The following is a 6,980-nucleotide window of genomic DNA, read 5'->3' on the forward strand; positions in this document are numbered from 1 at the left end:
AAAGTCCAACTGAGGAGGTCCAAGGGGAGGATGGTAGCTAATGCCATTGACAGGACCCTCACCTAGAAGGGCAAGGTTCACGTCCCATATGGTATCATTATTCCTACACTTCAGTTTAATTTTCACTCACTGTTTGTCACGGTTTAGGAAAATATCACACTTCGGTTGACACTTTCACAATGATCACTTCTAGTTTCAAGCTATACGCTAAGTTTAGGAACCAGTATTGCTTAGTTTTGGGGAAATAGCAATGGTTTGGGTTTAGAATACAACCCTTTCCACAACATGCTTGCATCTCCTCCAGTGTCTGGGTTACCAGTGTGAGTCGTGTCCCATTCAATGTATCATTAATTGACTGAAAAGGAATGACAGTAATGCAACAAAATAAATGGCAAAGATATAGTCATCTTGACACATCACAAACAAACATAATAGAAAAAAAGAAAATACGATTCCCTCAGAGAACGTGTAGCATGCAGTCCATCCAATCCATTAAACCAGGCAATGTTAAGTTACTCTAACAGTTTTTGTAACTTATGTGCACGTCAAAGGGGGAATGAGGTTTGGCCTTTAACTAATTATGCATTTGATTAATAAGAAGGAACATCCCTCCATCACAAACAGACTGTGACTATCCTATTGCTGCACACTTTAATGATACAAAGTATAACATCTCTTCCTTATGAGATTAGAAGCTGCTGGGATATCTGTATTGCAAATTTCACCTCCTATAGTTCTGCATGGTAAGTTACTACATAATAGGATGCTGTAATTTTATATTTTGATTGGGATCAAGCAGGATATCTGCCTATGTGCTGGTCACCAAAGATTATCCTTGAATGAATGATTTTCTTTCACAAAACATGTTCTGATGTCGTTTTTGAAACATTTTTGCATATTATCCTTGTCATCTATACGGTAAATGGACTACACTTATATAGCGCTTTTCTACCTTAGCCTGCACTCAAAGCACTTTACAATGTTTCTCATTCACCCATTCACACACACCAATGACAACAGAGCTGTCATGCAAGGTGCTAACTGTCATTGGGAGCAACTTCGGGTTTAGTGTCTTGCCCAAGGACACTTCAACTGTGGAGAGGGCTGGGATCGAACCCCCAACCTTGTGATCAGAGGACAACTGCTCTACCACCTGAGCCACAACCGCCCATATCTTTGCATATTACAGCGCAATTCTCTCTATGTTTATTGACAGCCTTTCTAGATCTTTCTTCTCTTTTGGCGTACTGTGTGACTGAATGTGGCTAACTGTGGCTGGGATTCTGTGAAATTCTGTCCATTTAACTGTATGTTTTCCTATTTTGTATTACTACAAGTTATTGAACATGGTGATATTGTAATATGGTATCCTTCTGCCTATTTGAAGGGACATTGATGGGGTAGTTAAAACAGACAAACAACGTAACAACAACAAAGCCTGTTTTTGTTGTTACTGCCATTATGGAAGAGGTGTTTTTAATGAATGAACTTTAACTTTATTCATTTTTAGTATGTAATTTGATGTAGTTGCTATTTTTTAAAGATTGACTCTTAATTTCGTGATGGTGGGATGTGCCTTCTTACTGACCAAATGTATGCATCCTGTGGGACTGATCATGTGAGTTCTCATAGTCCCTGATTGGCTTTATCTGAGGAGGTGTTGGCCATATCCGTCTGGTGTGTTTGTCCCATCCGTGTTGTATTTCTAATAAAGTTCAGTGCTCTCTTCTTTTACGTATGGATATTTCCTCCTACGCACCTGTCTACAAGAAATTATAGGTGTGCATGAATCTTTATAGTCTACTTTTCATTAACATGAGAATACATTATTAGTACATCACAAATAGCCCTTTAATGCATCAGAGCAATATGAGCTGTCCCCTCTGTATAGCCCACTATCATACTCTAAACATAAATAGGTTATGTAATAAAGTAATTTAAGTGTCAGTGTGTGTTCTCTGTGCCTCTGCAGATCGTCAGTGTGATGCTTCCGTGTCCAATATGAAACCGATGGAGGATGTAGAGGCGTACACTTACATATTATTAATAAAGAAGTTTTATCAGACAGATTCCCTGTCTCCCCATCTGTATGACAAAGTGAACCACAAGGACTTAAACAGAGAAAGACAGCAAGAGGTAAAACAATAAAAAAACAATCTGATATTTTATGTGTTTAAATCCTGGCACAGGAAATCACTTTAAGTCCTTTGTGGTTTCTAACTTCATGATAAACCAGAAAGTCACGGTAGGTTATTTCCACTGATTTGAATGATTTACACCTATTTGTCTGATTAGTGATCTAATGTTACACTGTAATTACACTGCTGCTCTTAATTAGAGCAAACAAACCCTATTCATGCTTCTGTAGCTAAGATTTCTAAAACCTACAGAATTCCACATTTACATACAATAATAAGAGGCCAAGAATGTATTTGTATAAGCATACTCTAACCAATTTATCAAAGCCTAATTATATGTTGTGTGGGTTCTTTAAAGAAAGCAGATCACACCTTCATCATTAGCATACACAGACCTCACATTGGTATTCTCATCTCACTCTTGGCAAGAAAGTGAATAACACTACTTCATGGCTAACTGTTTCCTCTTTTTCCAGTCTTTATGCTAAGTTAAGATTCATAAATTAGGCTACATCATATCATTTTGACTCAGTCTTTGGATATGTATTCTTATATTGTATGACCTGTATGCTAAATACATGCTGCACAATTATTATTTACATTTTATTCATTTTAACCTAACAAATTACCTCTGGCTGCATATCATGAGATGGTTAATGCACACACACTGCACGCTCCAAATATGTGACATTCTTGACAGCAAGCCAAGCTTTTTAATGTCACTGTTGTAAATAGTGAGCCCAGAGCCTGTTTAAACCACTGCTATCGTAATGAGAGTAAGAGTTAACCATATGTTGTCATAGCGAGCCACAACGAAGAAGGTACACCCTGAGAAGTCTCACTATGAGAAGGTGATTGAACAGAAGGCCAAAATGCTGGCTGATCTGGAGCTCTGCAATGCTGGACTCATGGGCAGTGAGAAACCTGCAGCTACACGGTGCTGTCATTGAAGCTCTGTTCTGCAGCGCTGCAAACTGATAACTCCAAATGTTAGTTCTTAGTGTCACATGGTCTTTGAGTGTCACTTCTAATCTTTATTTAACCCCAGTTGTAAATAGTAAAATAGGTGTTGCTGAATTGTAATAGGGGCTGCATGGTGGCTCGGTAGTTAGCACTGTCGCCTGACAGAAGACCCGCGGTTTATGTCCTGGCCTGGGCGTGGAATCTTTTCTGCATGGAGTTTGAATGTTCTCCCCGTGCAGCGTGGGTTCTCTCTGGGTTCTCCAGCTTACTCCCACAGTCCAAAAACATGTTGAGGTTAATTGGTGATTCTAAATTGTCCGTAGGGGTGAATGTGAGTGTGCTTGTTTGTCTCTGTGTAGTCCTGTGATAGACTGGTGACCTGTCCAGGGTGTCCCCTGCCTTCACTCTAAGTCAGCTGGGATAGGCTCCAGCGCTCCCGTGACCCTAGTGAGGATTAAGCGGTGTATAGATAATGGATGGATGGATGAATGGAACTACAATTTAGGGCTCAGATGGGTTGGTAACCAGCTACGATAGTGAAGCTATCCATAATATAAATTTAAAAAAGTAGTTGTATTTCTAAAAAATACGTCAAGACAACACAACTGATGCTATCATTAAGAAAACAAGAAATTCTACCAGTTACCTCTTGACAAGGCTCACATATTAACTGGAAACCATTTCAGGAGATGACCTCAGGAAGCTGCTAAACATATGTCCAGTCATGTGCAAAGCTGTCATCAAGGCAAACACTGGCTATTTTGAGAAACTTAAAATATGAAACATAGCTTGTTATAACACTCACTTTCCTTACCACATAATCCCATATGTGTTATTTCATCATTTTGATGTCTTTAGTTTTGTTCTAGTCTTTAGAAAAAAGTAAATATTTCAAAAAGCCTGTGAGTGAGAAGATGTGCCCAAAATCAATTAATGGATAGATAAGAATAAGAAATGTTGGCTCTCTTTTCATACCACTGAATCTGTTATAGATGCTGTTTTGCTGCATTATGAACCATCAATCTGGATTACTGCATCTCTTTTAACTCACATGACAGGTAGTATTTTAGTGCCCGAGGCTGTGTGGAGGGTTTGATAATGAGAATGATGATTATTTGAAAGCGTCTCTGTGCTGGCAGCCCCCAGATAGGCTGCTTCTGGCTGGATTGAAGGTTTATCAGTTTGACATGGTGAGAAATCTCTGTTAACAACATCCTCTTGTGGCGTGATGCTGGGCCTGATTGATGTCTCTGCTTATTTCTCCTGAGATGTTTTCACAGTCCCTCTCTTCCTTCAGCTTGGGGCCCTGTCAGAGTGTGTGTGTGTGTGTGTGTGTGTGTGTCGTGCAGTGACATACTCAATATCTGATCCGCTTGTCGCTCTTGTCTCTTAATCTTCTGAAACAGCTGGGACACGAACAGTTTGTACTGAGGAGAGTGACACCAGAAACAGCAGAATGACTGAGAAATAATTGTAAGACACCTTCAAACAGAGCCATTAAGCCTTTTTTTCCCATAAGCTGCTTTTATAATGGGGTCAACAAATGGACCATCTTAAAACACATCATTTATTTGCTTTAAGGATTTAAAGACTGAAGGAACAAAGACAGAAAAAGCTGCATCAGAAAGTGAACAAAATTAAATGACTTGCTGAAGCAGTCTCAGTATTTGTTGGCTGACTGTTAATAATGTGGTCAACAACTGCTACTTCAGGATGAGCCACAATTTTTAATACACACATTTTTACATTTCACTACAATTAGTGCCAACAATTCAGTATCTGACCAAGTATCCATGTTGAAGAATGTTAGCTTCTTTGCAGCAGCGTTCACATTTGAAACATTGTCTCTGTCATGGCTACAACTGTTGTTCATTCTCAATCAACTTTATTGGCTAGGCATGTGAACGCATGCAAGGAATTATAACCTGTTTCTTGTTTCCCTCAATGAACTTACACACTTTAAAATCTTCTCTACATACAGGGTGTTATGTGGACCCGGGTAGACATGGATGGAAACCACAACTTGACTCCTTGACAGAGGCCAACAACTGCAAGGTGGTAATTCTTGTTATAGTATAACTTAAGATACGAACACTAAGATTGATAGTTGTGTAATGGAGCAACCGATACTTAGATTTTGTGCAGATTGTCTGTGTCTTTTAAATTGTCTCAACAATTGTTTACACTTTCTAAAGGTGTCACAAATCAAAATGCCTTGTGTTTCTCACTTCTCAGCTTCAGGAAAGATTTCAGTTGTTAAAAGGTGTGACCACGACTCTGTAAAGTCTGGTTAATGTGTTTAATGTGTTACCTTTCCATCTGCCTCTGAGAAGAACCTAACAATGGTGCCATTAGGAGAATGCAAAAATGTTTATTAGCAGTTTGTCTTGTGATGTCCTCAAGGACGACCAGACAGCTATCCCTGGTGTACTGTCAAAGTGAAGAAATCTTTTTTCATATTGTATTTCTGAGCAGATTTAGCAATGTGTATGTGTGTTTATTTCCTTTTTAGTTTAGTTTGTCTTGTTTAATTTCTATGTCTAAATGAGATCCTGTAATGTTCTTATAAAATCACATGAAATGCCCTAACCCAGAGAGACTGGACACAAGTGGCATACATTTTTTTTCACAGCCTGTTGTTATTTGTTGATATTCCGCACATGAAATCTGTGAAATCTGATGAGCTAAAACATACAGTACATACAGCAGAAGAACTGTACTGTATATTTTAAATATTAGTGGCGTGTCATTTAACTTTTTGCTGCCCCTTACCAGCTCACCAGTTGAAATGATTTCTTACAGTTTCTACCGTCTGTGTGTCTGTGGAAGTAGAACATGTTTGACGGAGTCACAAACATCATCATTGCAAAGTCCAAAGAGTTCAGTACAAATGATAATAACACAAACTGTCCCAGACTGTTGGTCTGGAGGACCATTCTGACTATCTATCTATATGACTGTCTATCTGTTTGTACTTATCTAAAAATGTGTCACACCTTTAGACACTGTCACCAAACAACTGCACTCGACACACACTGCCCCACCAGGATTTTATTCTTGGACTTGGACTCGTCTGCTTTTAATACTGTACAGACACACTACTGCACCACCTCTCACAGCTTCAGGTTCACCCTACACTGATTTTAAGGATTCAGACTTTTTTTTTTACATGACAGGCCACAGCAGGTGTTTTTACATCGTTTTACATCCAGCAAGTTGATTTTAAGCACAGGCGTCCCTCAAGGTTGTGTTTTATCCCCCTTTCTCTTCTCTGTGTATACCAACAACATCTCCTGTAACAGTGAAGGAATGATTCTTTTTAAATACGCAGACGACTTGACTCTGGTGGCTCACCTGCCGGACAGCACTGCGCTGACCCGTTACCAGCAGGCAGTCAACAACCTTGCCCGAGTTTTTGATAAAAACTCTCTGGAGCTTAACATCCCTAAAACTAAGGAATTGTGCTGTGGGGGCAGAAGCAAATCTCTGACACCCCTTTTTACACCCCTCAGTATCCAGGGTCAGTCTGCTGAGCAGGTGGAAGTTTTTAAATATCTGGGAACAGAGATCGACACCAGCCCGTTTGCGAATCATGCGGATTCAGTTTACAAAAAAGCACAACAGCGCCTTCACCTGCTGAGGAAACTGAGGACTTTTAATGTCAGCAGAGGCATTTTAACCCTGGTTCACACCTCACTCATCAAATCCATCTTCACATTCAACATTTCATCCTGGTACAGCTCCCTCTCCACTAAACACAAAACAAAACTCTCCTGTATTGGCAATCAGGCCAGCAAAATCATTGGTTCACCACAAACTCATGTCTCTGAACTGTATAACCGCTCTGTGATCAGGAAAGCCACCCTGATCACAGAGGAC

This window comes from Stegastes partitus, unplaced genomic scaffold (assembly GCF_000690725.1).
Source record: "Stegastes partitus isolate 25-593 unplaced genomic scaffold, Stegastes_partitus-1.0.2 Scaffold202, whole genome shotgun sequence".
Lineage (NCBI taxonomy): Eukaryota > Metazoa > Chordata > Actinopteri > Pomacentridae > Stegastes > Stegastes partitus.